General features: G+C 30.9%; 1 long non-coding RNA gene across 1 annotated transcript; it reads left to right on the top strand.

Annotated features, from left to right (window-relative positions):
• Window positions 1-4,458: 4,458 nt before the first annotated feature.
• Window positions 4,459-8,669, top strand: LOC111207682. Its single transcript, XR_002659921.2, has 2 exons — window positions 4,459-6,161; window positions 6,372-8,669. It is a non-coding gene; the product is annotated as an uncharacterized LOC111207682 (long non-coding RNA).
• Window positions 8,670-14,259: the final 5,590 nt, after the last annotated feature.

The following is a 14,259-nucleotide window of genomic DNA, read 5'->3' as shown; positions in this document are numbered from 1 at the left end:
TGAATTCTCTACCTTTGTAGGCTGCAGCAGCCATAGTCATTTCTTGTACTAGTTTTAATGTTTCGTATTCTGATAAACCATCTAAGTCCCAAGTATTTATATCATCGCCGGTATAATTACTGGTTTTATATTGATTTTCTTCAAATAATAAATCAGGTGGAGTATATTTTTTGTAGTAAGGTTTCTTTGATCTAAAATTATTTCTTATTTTATTTATTTCTTGAATATCAGATTCTGAATCTTGATTACTTTCTCCTTCTTCTTCAATGATGTTAATTCCTTTTTCTTTGTCTAGATTGTCTAATCTATTAGCTATTGATTTTAATAATTCATTGTTTAGAAATTTAATATTTGTTTTCGGGATTGTTATGAATGGTTTTGATGTTGAAGAGAAGGGGTTTTGTGGTTCTTTAATTTCTATTTTATTATCTATGTGGTCTATTTGTTTTGCTATCGTATGTAATATTTGGGAATGATAATTATTTTGTTGATAAATTTCTTTTATTTCTGCTTTGGTTGCCGTCTCATTGTTGTTTAAATTGGCTCATGTTTTGAAAGGGGTTGCTATTATTCTCTTTTGAGAAGTTTCTATTTTTATATTTGTTAACGGTGGATGAACTGATTTTGTTTTATTACCATCTGTTTTTTCCCATACTTTTAATAGACTAATATTTGTATTAATTTCCTTAAATGGATAATTTATTTTTTTTGTTAGTTAAATATAATTATAGCCATGTAAAGAATGATATATTAATTTCTTTTTCTTGTATAAATTCGTACCATTTTTCTCTAAATTCTATTGTTTGTTCTTTATTATATTTATTAAAATATCAGTTTCTTTTTTCTTCATTTGTTATTGAATAAAACTCTTATTTTAGGAAATTTTTATTTATTTTAAATTTTTTATTGATGAAATTTATTGATTGGAACTCGGATGGAGTTGGGGAAGTTGGATAAGATTTTCTTTCAGGTTCCGCAATAGGTGTTTCGAATTTTACTAAATTTTCTTGATTGGGTTTTGAACTTTCAACTTCTGAATCAGCACTATATTGTCTAGCCTAGAAATCAGAATATGTTGGTCTAAATTCAGAAAATGAACTTCTTGAATGGTATGAACTTATTCTAGGTCGAATAGGTTCTTTATTTTTTAGTCTATATAAAGAACCTATTCCACCTAGAATAAGTGGATACCATTCAAGAAGTTCATTTTTTGAATTTAGACCAACATATTCTGAATTCCAGGCTAGACAATCTAGTGCTGATTCAGAAGTTGAAAGTTCAAAACCCAACCAAGAAAATTTAGTAAAATTCGAAACACCTATTGCGGAACCTGAAAGAAAATCTTATCCAACGTCCCCAACTCCATCCGACTTCCAATCAAATAATGTCATCAATAAAGAATTTAAAATAAATAAAAATTTCCTAAAAGAAGAGTTTTATTCAATAACAAATGAAGAAAAAAGAAACTGGTATTTTAATAAATATAATAAAGAACAAAAAATAGAATTTAGAGAAAAATGGTAGGAATTTATACAAGAAAAAGAAATTAATATACCATTCTTTACATGGCTAGAATTATATTTAACTAACAAAAAAATAAATTATCCATTTAAAGAAATTAATACAAATATTAGTCTATTAAAAGTATGGGAAAAAACAAATGGTAATAAACAAAATCAGTTCATCCACCGTTAACAGATATAAAAATAGAAACTTCTCAAAGGAGAATAATAGAAACCCCTTTCAAAACAGAAGCCAATTTAAACAACAATGAGACGACAACCAAAGCAGAAATAAAAGAAATTTATCAACAAAATAATTATCATTCCCAAATATTACATACGGTAGCAAAACAAATAGACCACATAGATAATAAAATAGAAGTTAAAGAACCACAACACCTCTTCTCTTCAACATCAAAACCATTCATAACAATCCCGAAAACAGATATTAAATTTCAAAACAATGAAGTATTAAAATCAATAGCTAGTAGATTAGACAATCTAGACAAAGAAAAAGGAATTAACATCACTGAAGAAGAAGGAGAAAGTAATCAAGATTCAGAATCTGATATTCAAGAAATAAATAGAATAAGAAATAATTTTAGATCAAAGAAACCTTACTACAAAAAATATACTCCACCTGATTTATTATTTGAAGAAAATCAATATAAAACCAGTAATTATACCAGCGACGGTATAAATACTTGAGACTTAGATGGTTTATCAGAATACGAAACATTAAAACTAGTACAAGAAATGACTATGGCTGCTGCTGCCTACAAAGGTAGAGAATTCACAGATAAGAAAGCCTGTGGATTATTAATAACAAGATTTAATGGAGCATTAAGATATTGGTGGGATAATTCACTAAGTGAATACGAAAGACAAGCAATAGTAAATCACAAAGAAAAAATTATAAAACAAGAAGATGATTTTTATGAAGAAGTAGAAAAAGAAAACGCTGTAGAAGTATTAATCCATACTATAACCATGCACTTTATAGGAAATCCAGCAGAAGAACTAGAAAGCAAAAAACTAATATTAACCAACTTAAGATGTCCAACTTTAGGAGACTTCAAATGGTATAAAGACGTATTTTTAGCAAATATATTCTTAAGAAACGACTGTAATCAACCATTTTGGAAAGAAATGTTCGTCATGGGACTACTTTCTTTCTTTGCGGAACGAGTAATCAACAAATTAAAAGATTACGCAAGCGGTAAACAATTCGACTGGAATTCTATACGTATGGTCAACTATTTGCGTTCATCAAAAAAGAAGGATTAACAATTTGCCAAAAGCAAAAAGATAAAAAAAAAGAGAAAATTCAAAATTCAAAATTAAAAAAAATATGGGAGAATTTTGTAAACAATATGGTTACGAAAAACTAAATCCACCTTCTAGACAAAAACATAGACGTAACAAATCTCATAAATATTTTTCAAAAAGAAAACATTATCACAAAGAAAAGCAGTTTAATAAAAGAGAACAATATTATTCAAAAAATAAAAAATATAATAAAAAAAATATTAATAAACAAAATATAGTTTGTTGGAATTGTAAAAGACCCGGTCACAGGTCTACTGAATGCAAAATGAAGAAAAAAATTAATGAAATCTTCCAAGATCAACAAGATATGCAAGAAAAATTTACTAAATTATTAATATTCGAAACAGAAACATCTTCTGACAATGAAAGCATTTACTCAATAAACGAAATCGAAGACTCTAATGATTCATCCTCAGAATCTCAAGAGTACTCCGATAATCTATGTACGTGTAAACAAATAAACGTTATAACTAAAAATGATAAACAAATTTTACTAGAAATCATAGACAAAATAGAAGACCCAGAGATCAAAAAAGAATATCTATTAAAATTAAAAGAAATTGTTACAAAAGAAGAAAAATTCACTAACCCTGAGACTTATAATCTAAACAGAATACTTGAAAAATATCCAACACAAAGTCTATTTAAACAAATTACTACTGGAGAACTACAAACAGAAATTAAACAAGTAAAGACCCAAATTAGAGAATTACAAACAATTGTTAATCAACAAGCTTTAAAACAATTAGAATTCGATGCTAAATTAGCATTCATCCAAAGCAACAAACCTTCATCCAGTACACCAAACGAAACTCCATTCAAAGAACCATTAAATGTATCTCAAGAAGATTATATTCAAAATATTGAAAAAAATCAACTACCAAAAATGGTATATAAAAATAACTCTGCATGTAGGAAAAGATTTTAAAACAAACATAATCGCACTCCTAGACACTGGTGCAGACCAAAATTGTATAAGAGAAGGAATTATACCCTCTAAGTATTATGAAAAAACCTCCGAACGATTAAGCGGAGCTGGAGGAAACAATCTTATAATAAAATATAAACTACCCTGTGCAAAAGTATGCAATAATGGATATTGTTTTAAAAATCAATTTATATTAGTAAAAAATTTGTCACAAGAAGTAATTTTAGGAACCCCATTTGTTACTCAAATTTAACCATTTGAAGCAAGCGAAATAGGAGTAACCACTAAAATAATGGGAACAAAATTAACATTTGAATTCTTAAATCCTATAAAACGAAAAGAAGTCCTAGAACTCCAAGAAAATACTATTCAAAAAACTATAAACTTAATAAAAAGTAAAAAAAGTCACATTCAATATCTACAAGAAGAAATTTCTTATAAAAAATAGAAGAACAACTCCAAACACCTTATGTTCAAAATAAAATTAAAGAAATCGAGAACAAACTAATAGTGCAAGTATGTTCAGATCTTCCCAACGCTTTTTGGGAAAGAAAACAACATACAGTCGAACTACCCTATATAAAAGATTTTAATGAGAAAAATATTCCAACTAAAGCAAGACCTATTCAAATGAATAAAGAATTACTTGAAACATGTAAACAAGAAATAAATGACTTACTTAAAAAGAAATTAATAAGGCCATCAAAATCACCTTGGAGTTGTGCAGCATTTTACGTAAATAACCAAGCTGAAAAAGAACATGGAGTACCACAATTAGTAATCAATTATAAACCATTAAATGATGTTTTACAATGGATCAGATATCCAATACCAAATAAAAGAGATGTATTAAATCAATTATATGATGCAAAAATATTCTCAAAATTTTACATGAAAAGCAGATTTTGGCAAATACAAATATCCGAAAATGATAAATACAAAACTGCATTCACAGTACCATTTGGACATTACGAATGGAACGTAATGCCCTTTGGATTAAAAAACGCACCAAGTGAATTTCAACATATTATGAATGACATATTCAATAATTATACTAAATTCACAATTGTCTATATAGACGATGTATTAGTTTATTCAAACTCAATCGAACAACATGTTTAACATTTAGAAACATTTTTACATACAGTCAAAAAACACGGTTTAGTAATATTACTCTCTACTTGAATGGGTGAATGGTCTACGGAAGAATGTGTAGAAAAAGGCGTTTTGGTAATCGGTGTAGGTGTATCCGGGTATGTAAAAGCCGGGAGTATTGAAGGGTTTTTGAGTATGGAGGTTGGTGAAGCCGAGGTCTCGGTAGGATGCAACACGGATAATTTTGCAGGTTGAGTAGTCTATTTGGTCTGGGTTATTTTGGTTTTCATGATGTACAATTGAAGCAGACATAGAGTCTACTAGAATGTACTCGTAGAAGGTTTGGTTTTTGGTTACATTGTCTGTTGTCCATAGGCTTGTTTCGTAGAAGACGCGGTTGATATAGTTTTGGAGTTCTTTTAGGGTTATTGGTTTTGAAAAATGGGTTGTATGGATGTGTTGGTAATAGGGTTTTGTATAGTAGTCGGACTTTTGAGTAGGAGTTGGTGGTTTCGAAGAGGTATGGCCAGGATTTGGATTAGCTGCTTTTGCATATGATAAGGGAGAAAACTCCGCAAGGGCTGAGAAGGTGTTGGTAGTTTGAGTAAGATGTTTGTCTTGAAGGCGCGGTTGGTTTTGGATATAGTCGAGGGCTGTCATTGGTCTTTTCTTTTTATCTGCCATGTTGAATATTCTGTTGATTACGATTTCCCTGTAAATATTCACGAGTTAAAAAATCAGGTAAAGAATTATTTTCTCCTTTTATATATTGAATATCGAAATCAAATACTGATAAAATTGCTTGCCATCTTGCAAAAATTTGTTTTGAAACCAAATTTTTGACATCTTTTTGTAAAATCTCTTTCGCTGAATTATTTTAATACTTTATTATTATATAATATCTTTTATAAAAACTGTACTTATTTGTACCCTAAAATAATAAATAGAGTATATTTAGTTGTATAAAATAAAATAAATACGCAAGAAGCTCTAGAAGCAGTGACGCAAGCAGTGACGCAATCAGTGACGTAAGCGATGACGCAATCAGTGACGTAAGCGATGACGCAAGCAGTAACGTAAGCAATGACGCAATAACGATGTCGGCACCATTAGATGAAAGACACGTGTACTCAACCAATGAATCAACGCCACAGCTCAAGCTTATCAAGCAAGCCTCTTCGCCTATAAATACACAAGCTATGGAGACAAATGGGGCATCAAAAGTTCTCTAAAGCCCTCTCGCTCTAAAAAATTCTCACTCTAAAAAATCTCTGCTCTCACCCCCTTAGTAATACTCTCTACTTATTGTAAGTACCAAAAATTTGTAATCAAAATCTCGATATTAATAAAACAAAAATTTTATTCAGTTTACGCTTTCAAAATACAAAGTCCAGCGAATCTAGTCCTTAGATTCTAGCAACCCGAATCCAAGAAACTATGACTAACCGTTAATACCCTAAAAAGTTAATACGGTGTTTATGTGCTGATTACCTTTTGCTTGTGGTAAATTTTCTTAGGCGGTGAAGAGCTGAAAGTTTTAAATTGTCAAATTGCTCCACGGAACCTTCTAGGGAGCTACCTCACTAGACAGGTGGTAAACAAATATGCTTATGTAATGTAACAATAACAAGGAGATGGCTTTTTATTCCGAGGAGGACAAGAGTGAAGACTACCTCATCAAGATTGTTCTCGTTGAGGATTGTGCAGTCCGGACATCAAACTTGCTTGCAAGATTTGCAAGGGATGAGATATTGGTAGATGTTGGTTGTGTATTGTTGGATTTGCTTCTTGCTGGAGATTAGGTTCTGAAAACGTAAACTTCTGTATTAATTTATCAAGTTATTTAGTGTGGTTCTTATGTGTTCAAGACTGTGACAAGGCCGTTGGCATAAAGCTTCGTTAGACTTCAAGATGATAGCAAAATCTTAAATTTAAACTCCAAACACACAAGCTTTAATTTGTTATGCCATTAATAATATAACAATGCACAAATGCCATAATTTTAAAAAACAACTATTTTCATCTTTTTTCTAAATACAAAAAAAAATTGGGGTTAAAGTTTAAATTTAGGCTTTAGGGTTTAGATTTAGGGTTTATGTCAAACATAATAAACCATATATACTCAGACCTTATATCATCATAGATATTGTATTTTAAACTTTTAATCATAATACTAAATTATTAACCACACAGCATAATGCTTAAAAAGTTATAAACCCTAAACCCTATATACTCAGACCTTATATCATCATAAAATTTTCATTCTACACTTTTAATCATAAACACTGAATCCTAAACTATGATCACAAACCTTTAATTTGAAAACTTTAAATATAAACTCTAATTCTTTGTGAGTTATACTTTTAACTTATAATTTCAAACTTAAACTCTAACCTCTATATACATATACCCCAAATTAATACAACACTTCAAACCCTATTCTCTAATAAACCAAAAAAATACAATCTAATCTTTTCAATCAAACCTTAAACCCTATATACATATACCCCAAATTAATCACATACCCTATTCTCTAACTAAAAAATCTTAAACCTCAATATTTTAATTATTTCAATTATGTAATTTTAAATCTTAAATTCTAATATTAAATATTAAATCTGAAAACTATACTCCAAACCTTTAATCTAATACCCTAAACCCCAAATCAAACCCTACATACAAAGCCATAAACCTAATGTTTACAAATAATCTAAGTACTAGACTAAAACATGTTCCTTATAGAAATTGTAAATTATCAATTTTTTTGTAAAATATTTATCCTAAATTTTAACTTAATCCCAATTCTATTTAAAAAACCTCAAACCATATACTTCAAACTTAACCACAACTACATAAAATAATAGTCAACAGTTATAATATTAATATTGACAGATTTTTAAAATTTGAGCCGTGAAATAATGATTATAAAATCTTAATTTTATATCAAACATCTATTTTTTTTACAAAAAAATATAAACCAAAAGTCATCAAAATATTAAAAATATAACAGCAAAAGATAAAAACAAAAAGGAAAAACTCTATTGGATAATTAATAAAAAAAAGAAAGAAAACTACAGGCCAATCCGCTCTCATCACGCGGATCACCCTCTAAGCCGTAGGATACAATTAAATCAGCGGATGAAATTTTTTTATTTTCTTATTTTCTCTTCTTTTTTTATCTCTCTCTCTTATCTTCACAGATCTCTATTTTTTTTAGATCTCTCCATCTTCGACAAATCTCTCTAATCTTTACAGATCTCTTTTCCTTAACCATTCACACACACGATTCATCTCACAGACATCTCTCTGTCTCACTCTCCTAATCTCTTTTTCTCACACACGACACATCTCCAACCATCTTCTTCAGAAAGGCGGACAAGGCGCAAAAGCGACGGTGGAGGCGCTCTGCGTTGGCTTCTCCTCCTCACCACCACCACAGGTCAACTCACTTCACCTTCTTTTTATCTGCTCTCTTGTTCTCGTCATCTTCTTATATATTTATGATTGATTTTTTTGTTTTGATTACAGATTTAATAAGGAGCAAGGCAAGGAGAAGAAGTGGCGTTACATAGCGGCGTCTCCGGTCAAGCGTGGTGCAGCGGTGGTGCAAGCCGGTGGTGGGGTGGTGGTCGTGCTGTGGAGATGCGAGCATCATGGTCGGCGGAGACTGAAGAAGAATGTAGTTTGGTGGATGTATTAGGTTTAGTTAGGGTTGATTAGTTAACCAATGTAATTTTAAGCCAATTTGGAACTGTAAACCAATTTGTAATTGTAAACCATGTAAACCAAAATTCGATTTATAAAAATATCAATTTCTTCTTGTCAACTAAACCAATTTAATTATAAACTGATTTCTAATTTATTTTTCTAAAAAAGAAATTAAATGTATATTCTGTATAATTTATAATTTATATATATAACTCAGTGTCAGTGGCACTGAAAATGTATTATCATACACAACATTGCAGCATGACAACAATGCCATAGAAAATTACATAATAGCACGGAACATGTGCTATCAATACTTTTATCATAGCAGAAAATAAACGCTACAATAAATTTATTTACGGTAGCTCACGCGAAAACGCTACAATAGGGAGGGGGTCTACGGTAGCTGCTGCAGACCTAGCGTTTGTGAAAACGCTACGAAAAGGTTTTCGTAGCGTTTTCAGTGTGCTAACAAAGCCGATTTTTCTTGTAGTGCTAGCAGCCTGCCACCATCTTATCTTGTGAGTAACCCGAAGTCCTTCTCACACAGTAGCAGATTCTTGCACCCCTGGAGAACTCTAGAGAAACCTTGATTACATAGCTAGAAATCATCTCAACCGATTCAACTGACTTGTGAATCATTCCTCCATAAACTTGTGCAGCTGCAGCGAAGAACATGCAACAGTTTTCCTTCTTCTCTTGTCAACCGAAAATATCTTTAACTTGATCTGATTCCCACGAGTGCAGAACCATGTGACCACCAGCTTCTATTAAACCTTGCGAGTTTCTTCTGTCTCGCTTGGAATCTTCTTCATATGTCTCTACTCCTCGAGACGTGGACTCCGTGAATCAATTAGCATGTGCTCTGATACCACTTGTAGGGGTTATGATACCCACTTGTTGTGAAATACAAGCTCATAATACCTCTGTCCCTTTCACTACTCATACGATTCAATCCTTGTTCATGACTCAAGAATTTTTCACCCAGTTCACGGCCGCAGCGCGCTACATCTGGGGTGGATCCAGGATCCACAACATCCACTATGAAGTATCGGAAAACACTTCCGATATGGTCTACAAGATCATTACTCTCTCTGTCCTGGGTATACACACCCTAGAGATTATAAAGAGAATACAAGAGAAGTACATGGCTAAGAGCTAAGCCTAGAACAACATATCTATGTCTAGCTTACTCTTTCTCTCTAAGAGACGCCATGGAAGCACTCCATGGATGCTTGAGGCTTTTGCCTCCTGGAGACTTGGCTTTCGCCTCGCTTAGAGATCTCTGTCGTGATCTCTCCTTCTTTGTATCATCACTTAACCTAATGGGCTTCAATGCTTAGGCCCATATGTTGGCCGCGCGTAACTTGTGCAAGCCGGCCCAACATTGAACATTTCTGATGAGCTTGACCAAACCTCACAGAACTTTTATAAATACCAAATGCAATAAGGAAAGATTTGATTTTTTTTTTTGTCAGCTAGAGAAGATTTGATTAAAAATTGAAATTCTTTCGAATACCTATTTTGATAAGCCCCCTAAAACCCATATATTGTATTTTTCACCAAAATCATAAATTAAAATTTTTACATTTTGATTAATTAATAAAAATTAATATATTTAAAAAAATATGATTAAATCAAAACAAATGTATATAAGTCATTTGCTTACTAAAGTCTTCAAGATGAAAATAGAGATGAACAAGCGAACAGTCCATATAACATCTAGATGAATCATTTAACTGGATCATCTAAATGAATGATGACAAATGGACAAACGAACATCACTTTAATCTACTTTACTATAAAATATAATATCTAAAATTAAAAATTAGGATGACCACGTGTTAATTTTATCACCCAAATTTAACACATGTAAAATTATCTTTATAAATTAAAATTATTTTTAGGGAAATTTGCCAAATATGACTCAAAACTTGACTTTGATTGCAAAAGTATGCCCAAACTTGAATCAAATGCAAAAGTAACCCAAAAGCCTTGTGAAATTACATCTAGCCCCTTTTGACCAAACAAAAAATCATAACTCATTTTTACGAATATAGCCTCAGAAAGTCTTCTGAGTCTTTTGAGATATTGTACGTCGTCTAAACGACGTCCATGGAAGTCTTCTGGTATAGTTGATCTTAAAAATATTTTTTTTAATTTTTAAAAAAATATTTTGACAAGTGAAAAATTGAAATCACGAAATTATAAACAGTTTTAAGTGATATAAATTGAGATATAATAAAATTGAATAGTTTTCAACATAGATGAGTGAAAGTAGTTAATCATGATATTCTTTGGCTTAGAGTTTGACAACATATGTTGTAATATTGTATGTATTCTTAGAGTTAGATTTTGGAAAGCTTAAATGTTTTTTTGAAAAATTAAATTTTTTACCTATACGTGTTTATTTCGGGGTATAGTAAACACTTTTTAAGTTTAATTTGATTTTATGAAGTGTTTAGTTAGTTAATTTAGTTTATGGGTTATGTTTAGGGTCTAGACGACTAACAAGTAAGTCGTTTGACAATTAGAAGACTTCTTTGAAAGTCTTCTAACTCCCGATAAAAATATTTTAGTTTCTCGCTAAAAATATTTTAGTTTCCCGCTAAGAATATTAAAGTCTTCTGGGCGACTTACAAGTAAGTCGTCTAGGAATTCTTCTATTAGAAGACTTACTTGAAAGTCTTTTGAATCGAAGATAGTTACCCTTATTGGAATTTTTATCTCCGTATATAAAAAAAAATTTACACATTATCTCTTCTCCTCTCAAATGGCTGCAACAAAAATGTTATGTTCCTCATTCTAAAACTCTCCAACCTCTCTCTAATCTCTTTGAACTTAAACACCAAATTTTATATCAATTTATTGTTTTTGTGTCATGTATTTCTCACTAGTTTATCTTGTTTTGCAGGTTTTTCATCACATGGTTCTCATCTTCCACTCATTTAAAGATAGATCTATTAATTTTAGATATGTATTTTTTTGGTGTTATATAAAGGTAGATCTATCTAATATTTCACTCATTTTCTTTGTGTTTAGGTCATTTGAACGTTTTTTGATATGCAGGTTTTTCAGATCTGGATTTGATATGCATGTTTTTTTAGATCTGGAGCTGACTTTGGAAAACTTCCTATAAGTCTTCCAAAGTCTTCCAAAATATAATGTGCTAGAAGACTTCCAGAAGACTTCCTGGAAGTTTCCTGACGGAGTCTTCTCACTTGTCTCCCTTTCATAACAGATCTTAGCGTTTTGGTAAGTTTTTATATCTGATTTTTCTTCATTTGGTAACCTCCTATTGCATAAAGTTCTTAATTTTTTCCCAAACTAAAACTTTCCAAACCTACTCAAATCTCTTTGACTTGAAAACACCAAATTTTATATGAATTTTTTATTTTTGTCTCATGTCTTTCTAACTAATCTATTTTTTTGTTGAAGGTTTTTAACCAGATGGTTCTCATCTTCCACTTGGATGTGTACGTTGTGTATTCTATAAAAGTATATCTATATAATATTCCACTCATTTTCTCTATTTTTAAGCCATTTGAACGTTTTTTGATATGCAGGTTTTTCAGATCTGGGTTTAATATACCTATTTTTCAGATCTAGAGCAGACTTTGGAAAACTTATAGGAAGTCTTCTCGGAAGTCTTCTAAAATATAATGCGCTAAAAGTCTTCCAGGAAGTCTTCTAGCACATTATATTTTAGAAGATTTTGGAAGACTTATGGGGAGTCTTCTCAGAAGTCTTCTAAAATATAATGCACTAGAAGACTTCAAGTCTTCAGGAAGTCTTCTAACGGAGTCTTCTTCCATATCAAGTGGAGTCCAAGCTTGTCTTTGAAGAGAAATGATCTATAATAGTTTTGTTTGTGGTATGTTTTGTGATTTGCATGTGTACTCCTTTAGTTGTGATGTTTTTTGTAAATTTGAAGAGATATTAATAAAATATTTTGGTAAATATGTTCATATTCTACAATATTATCTTGCCAAAATTACTTGACATAATTGAAGTTATTGATACAACTTCAATAGCAAAACACAATAACACAAAAAATTAATCACATTTATTATAACTAAGGGAGAAGAATTCTCTAGAAAACTTAGTCAAAATTACAAAAGATAAACCATTACATAAGTTCAAAGATATAACATTTTAATTAGAATTCTTCCGTGAAGTCTTCTCGGAAGACTTAAATTTAAAGCGGGAAAATGAAATATAAGCGGCAAATTTAAGCGGAAAATTAAAATTTAAGCAGGAAACTCAAAATTTTAAGTAAAAATTGAAATTTCAAATTTCTTGAAAGTTAAAAAGTATATCTTATGATCTAAGAAGACACATTAAACCATGTTACTTGATATTCCTGAAGTTACTTAACACTTTTGAAAATTAAATAAACATATCTTAAAGTTACTTAACAAATTTACAAAAACTAACGTAGAATACTTCCATGAATGTCAGTAAACTCATAATTAAAACCAATTAAGTTATGAATTTCATTCATGAGCTCAAATATCGACTAATATACATGATTAACAAAAAAAATTAAAAACTCTTTACAGTTTTAGAGAAAATGAAAGTTTATTAAACATTGACGCACGGAGGTCGTCTGGAAGACTTCTAGAAAGTCGTCCATTTGGGTTAGTTTTGCAATTGATTTTTAACCTAGACAACTTATATGGAAGTCATCCATCTTTCTTTGTTAAAAAACAAAATTCGAGACGACTTCCATGTAAGTCGTCTCAGGTTAGTTTTGCAATTGAAAAATAAAACAATTTTTTTTTTCTTGACGACTTACAGGGAAGTCGTCCGTCCGATGACTTATATGGAAGTCGTCTAAGATAAGCAAGGTTTGACCATAATCTCACGATAAAATCATGGACGAAGTCGTCTAACGGATGACTTCTGTGTAAGTCGTCTAGAAAAAAATAAACTTTTATGTTTTATTTTTCAATTGCAAACTAACCTGAGCCGGCTTACATGGAAGTCGTCTAGATATAATAAAATATTGATTTTTTAATTTTCTACTGGATGACTTATGAGTAAATCGTCCAAGACAAGTCAAATTTCTGACACAATCCGGTCAAATGCAAAACTAATCCGTTTACCCTAGACGACTTACATGGCTGTCTCTAAAAACACATTTAAAAGTCAATTGGAAAATAACCTCTGCATTGACCAGAAGACTTCCATGTAAGTCTTCTATAGCCAGAAAACTTACCCATAAGTCGTCTGGGCGAACAGATCTGGAAAAAAACTGATTTCATAGTTTCAATCAGTGGGATATTTTGTTTAGCACACATAATTTTTCTCCAAGCACCCAGAATCTCAAACAAAAGTGACCCACCAAGAATCGCAAGCTTCAATGGCTCTATGAACCATAAAAAATTTAGAATCAAAATCTTAGGTTTTTTTTGATGAGTATGGAGAGAAAGTGAAAGAGATGTTTTTTTTAATTCATAAGAATTGAGAAATAAGAAGTGTAAATCGATTTGAGGTGCATTAAGAGCTTCAAATTGGTTGTTCATGGTAGTTGGTGTATTGATGGCAATGACAATCTTGTAAATATTGAAGATGATGAGGTTGAGAGAATAAAAAGACCATTTTCGGAAAGAAAAAAAAAATTAATAGCATTTTCGTGAATAATCTGAATTTGTGAGGTGAATAGGGCAAAGAAAATGTCTAAAAAACATAGGT

This window comes from Brassica napus, chromosome C7 (assembly GCF_020379485.1).
Source record: "Brassica napus cultivar Da-Ae chromosome C7, Da-Ae, whole genome shotgun sequence".
Classification (NCBI taxonomy): Eukaryota; Viridiplantae; Streptophyta; class Magnoliopsida; order Brassicales; family Brassicaceae; genus Brassica; species Brassica napus.
Note: the sequence above shows the minus strand (reverse complement) of the source record. Positions and strands in the feature narration are given on the sequence as shown.